This window comes from Numida meleagris, chromosome 1, assembly GCF_002078875.1.
Source record: "Numida meleagris isolate 19003 breed g44 Domestic line chromosome 1, NumMel1.0, whole genome shotgun sequence".
Lineage (NCBI taxonomy): Eukaryota > Metazoa > Chordata > Aves > Galliformes > Numididae > Numida > Numida meleagris.
Window position 1 is genome coordinate 52,770,352 of NC_034409.1, and position 4,386 is coordinate 52,774,737.

Here is a 4,386-nt window from a genome sequence, read left to right on the forward strand (position 1 = left end):
GAAGGGAAGGGAAGGGAAGGGAAGGGAAGGGAAGGGAAGGGAAGGGAAGGGAAGGGAAGGAGGGGTGGCCACACCATGCCTTGCCACCTCCAGAGGGAATGCTGCTCCTACAGCCTCCTTACAATAAGCCCAGACACAGTGGGCTCACAGGTGAGAAGAAAGTTACTGTCTGTTCATCATCACCTGGGTGAGGTAACACCTGAATGCAGTCCAGCCTGCATCATAAGGTCCTCAGATTCACTGGCCTGTGTCTGTAAGCTCCACACGGCTCACTTGTTCGCCCAAGCCCATGTTATGACACTAAGGAGAAAATAGTAGTTAGCAGTGAAAGTGAGATGGCAGGTACTGTCACCTCCCCCTGCTCATTGCTGAAGGAAGCTAGGCAGACCTACGACTGAAGCGCGTCACTCCCAGCTCCCCTGAGATCACACAAGTCATAAATAGTTGAGAAAAATGTTGCAACTCAGTTTTTAACTCTTGCTTGCCCTAAAGTTTTCTCTAACTGTCTAAGTAAAGGCATTCTCTAACCGCCTTGCAGACATAGAGTAGTCCTGGAATATCACCTGCATCTACTTATGGTGATGGCGGCTCTTCTAAAGAGAAGGTATGGCCTTTCGAGGCTGTTACAGAGAATAATGCATAATGCAGGCCAAGGGTGCATTTAGTTTTCTGGCTGGCGGACGTACACTACACAGCCAAGCCAGATTAGCTGCTGGCTATTCCATAGAGTCATAGAATCATAGAATCATAGAATCATAGAATCATTATCACAGAATCATAGAATTACAGAATCACAGAATCATAGAATGGCTTAGGTTGGAGGGGACCTTAAAGATCATCCAGTTCCAACCCCATGCTCTGGGCAGGGCTGCCACCCCCCAGCTCAGGCTGCCCAGGGCTCCATCCAACCTGGCCTTGAACCTCCAGGGATGGGGCACCCACCGCTTCTCTGGGCAGCCTGTGGCAGTGCCTCACTGCCCTCTGAGTAAAAAATTTCTTCCTAACATCTAGCCTAAATTTCCCCTCTTTTAGTTTAAAGCCATTCCCCCTTGTTGTATCACTATCAGACCTTGTAAAAAGTTGGTTCCCCTCCTGCTTGTAAGCTCCTTTCAAGTACTGGAAGGCCACAATGAGGTCTTCCCAGAGCCTTCTCCTCTCCAGGTTGAACAAGCCCAGCTCCTTCAACCTTTCTTCATAGGAGAGGTGCTCCAGCCCTCTGATCATCTTTCCGGCTCTCCTCTGGACCCCACTCCAACATCTCCACATCCTTCCTGTGCTGGGGGCCTCAGGCCTGGATGCAGTACTCCAGATGGGGCCTTGTGACGGCAGAGCAGAGAGTGGCAAACCCTTTCCCCTCCCTGCTGGCTGCCCTTCTTTTGATGCAGCCCAGGATGCTGTTGGGCTTCCAGTCTGCAAGAGCTCAGTGCTGGCTCATGTCCAGCACTTTGTCCATCAGGACCCTCTTTAGCCATTGTTGCTTTGCGTTCCTCCTACTGTGGCACCAGTAGCAAGCCCAGCCTGGCATTCGGACACAGCTAGGAAGTCAGATCCCAGGCATTCAGAGTAGACACAGGAGGCACCACCAGTGCCTTCATGGTGCTTCATTGCTACTGTCAGCTTAGAGGAGGAAGTCACCAGTGGATAGATATAAAAATGGAATGAAGAGCTCTTGGAGGGGGGTGGCTCCTGAGCTGTGGAGAGTCTTCTCATTGTTCTGCTGCTGCCCTGACGTCTGTCCGCTCGCACAGCGAGAGAATGCCAGCCATTTTCTTGTGCTTAGCCTGCTTGCCAAAGCTGCCCTCAGATGAGAGTACAGCCAAATTCCTTCACATCTCTGCTGCTTTCTGTTGTATGCCATTGTCATGGAGAATAACAACGATCCTACATACAGCCCTCAAACAATACGGAGCTGGAGTCACTGGATGTGAGGTATGGCTGACACTCTTGCCATGAGATCTTTAAGGGCAAGTATATCTCAGTTGTGGTTTATGCAGCAGCTGTGTTATGAAAAACCACTAATCTGCTCTTCATGGTCCCTTTTTTATCAGCAGAGTGTAAGTGAGCACTCACTTAGCAGTGTCCTGTTTGATAGTACACACCAAGTGTAGCAATGTACCTTTGTAGGCTTTGTCTCCAGTGGGATTTGGAGATGAGAAGGGAGAACTTTACACTTCCCTTATTTCATGTTCTTCTCTGTCACTTTCCACCTCCTAAAATTTTCCTCTCACCTCCAGAGCTGACTCTGGCCAGTCTCAATCAAAGTAAGGCACTGGTCCTCCTGGTGTAAGGCTCTCCTCCCAAGACTAATTGTACCAAGCAGACAGCAAGCGTCAGGAGGAAAACAACCTTGTTAACAGAAATGGATTTTTCTCTCCACACAGATGGGCAGTGAATATTTTTAAATGCAGTCTCAACAAGATGTGCTAATTGGTACCACTATAACCCCACGATCTTTTCTTGTAAGCAAGCTAAAGAACAGATGGGTATTATTATGAAACTCCGGGGAGACGGATGGCTGCATAGTAAAGTGGACATGCCTGGCCCTCCTCCAGTTCTCAGAAAGGACCCCAACAAAGCACTTGATTCTGAAACTTAGCCTACGGTCACAAGTGGTCTTGAGATACGTTCACCAATCCAAGCTCAAAAGCATCAGTGCATCAGTGCATCAGCAGCCTAGAGAGGGAAGGTATACGTAAAAGAGGACAGTAAGATCACGCTGTGTAAAACACAACCTGTTGAAAACAGCAAAAAGCACAGATGCGCCCTGGGAGGGAGAAATGCAAAGCATCAGTGTCTAAAGAGCCACTTGAGAGAAATAAAGGGCAGCAAATTGATCTTGGCTATGTAGGCCATGTGTGTGAGCCAGAAAACAAACACAATTTGGTCTACATTGGTTTCATTGGTTTCTGTCACAGCCTTGAAAGGCAATACCTTCTCTTTACATGATTCTGGCCAGTAAATCACTGGAAAAAATTAGCTAATGTGTGGTCCTTTGGTTACCAGAAAGGTTCTGGGAATTGTGGAGTGCCTTGTGACTCCTTTGCCTGGAACCCAGCTGAGATCACCCACTTCTCACAGAGGACCACATATCTCTGTCCTCTCAGCTAGCTACACCCTGCCAGAATCCACCACAAAAAAAATATGTAGAGGAGAAGCCTGCTTTTGAGATGTCTATTTTTCCTTATTTAGGGTGAGGACTGAACGCAGACCTCTGGAAGCGTGGTCTGACCATCACATCCCTGATGTTTCAAGAAGAGAAGACCTCAGGTCCTGATGAGGTCACACCTGTCTGAAAGTCTGTTACTGCTGAGAGCAGGGATGGCAGCGCAGCTTTTCAGTATTCCCTGGAGAATTCTTTCCCTTTCCTTCTCTGGCCTCTTGAGCTGTTCACATGGATCTCATAAAGATCGTTGTGATCCCTCAGCAAATCAAAGAATTAAGCAGCTTTATATATGAAGCAACCATCAAGCCTTTCTTACAAGAGAGCAGATGAGCTCTTTTATGAAGTCAGTAACTAAAATAAGAGCATCCTCTACCTCAAATACAGGTCCCTTGGTTGAAAAGGGATAACAGCTGTTAATCTGTCCCTTTGTAAGAGGTAAAACCTTCACACATGGGACACACTTGAGACGGGGAGATAAGCAGAGGATAGAACCACAGTCCAAAAACACTCTTAAGGATGCAGACATCAAGGAGAAGGGAGAACTGGCAAGTATGAGTCTGAAAGCAGAACACTTAATCTGATGCCGTGACAGTGTCTGGAACCTGGGACGTGTCTGGCTTTGGGTTAATCTCCAGGGGAAGTGATGAGAGTCGCGCCGCTTTCTATCACTTGCACACCTCATGTGACTCTGACTCTGGGATGCTCAAGGAGTTACCATCTCAGCATGTGAAGTTACCATCTCTAGGACTTGGCAAGTGAACATGTCATTGCGATGAAGGTCTGCCTTCCTGACCCCTAAACTGCCCTGCCCACTGGGGACAGCCCTGTGACAGGACCCAGCAGCCCTCCCATGGCAGGCTGCAGCATACCTCAGCCCTCAGCACTCTCCACTGGAGATTTCCAGATCTGCTCTGTGGCAATGAGAATAAATAAATAAGAAATGTGCAGCTTAAAATGGGAGCCTGCCCATTTGACTGTCTCTTGGAAGAATTTTCTTTGCTTCTATAATGCAAGCCTGTACATTCCCCTCCCCAGCCTGAGGTCTGGAGCTATTCTTGTTGGCATCATGGGATACGTATTTCAGGAGAATGAATTTTGCTGAGAGATGATGTATGATGCTGTCAGCATGGACACGGGGGTGCTTGCCCTTATCCCTGGGAAGGAAGCAGCAGCCAGGTGAGGGTGGAAAGATGTCAGTGTATGTTTGCATCCCTTGATGATGT